The following is a 597-nucleotide window of genomic DNA, read 5'->3' on the forward strand; positions in this document are numbered from 1 at the left end:
AAACAGAAAATTTGTCAGGTTATGGGACCAGGTTTGTTTTAACTAAGACTTTATCAATGGCTGAACAACAGAAAATCTATTTGTGTGGGACAAATTTAACATTCTACTGCAAGGTGTTTATTTAGGTATACATATTTTCAAAATCTCATGTTAGCTCAGATAGTGTACCTGAGCCATTCACCTGCACTTGATACTGCGATGTCCCATAGCTGTGATGTAAAGTCACCTTGGAGATATGAGACCATGTTGAAAAATTTATTTAGTCTGCAAGCTGCTGTAAAGATCGCTGATGAAGAACGTCATTGACTGAATGGAAAATGACTTCATTAATCAAGTATTACGTGTTTTGGGGTTTCCATCATCAGATATCTGTTAAAATAAAATAAATCACATGACTACATATGAAATAAAAATGGGTTACAACACCAATCTAGACGTAGAATTAAAAACATTGCAATAATAAGAAGCCATGTACCGTAGAGCAAGCTGTTCCCAGTCAGCGCCATGGGGCACGGCCACCTGTAAGTGCTCAAGGGCTCGTGCAACGACCAGTCGCTAGGCGGTAAGCCTCCCACAAGGGACCATTTCAATGCACAT

The sequence above is a fragment of the Schistocerca serialis genome, chromosome 5 (genome assembly GCF_023864345.2).
Source record: "Schistocerca serialis cubense isolate TAMUIC-IGC-003099 chromosome 5, iqSchSeri2.2, whole genome shotgun sequence".
In the NCBI taxonomy this organism is placed as follows: domain Eukaryota; kingdom Metazoa; phylum Arthropoda; class Insecta; order Orthoptera; family Acrididae; genus Schistocerca; species Schistocerca serialis.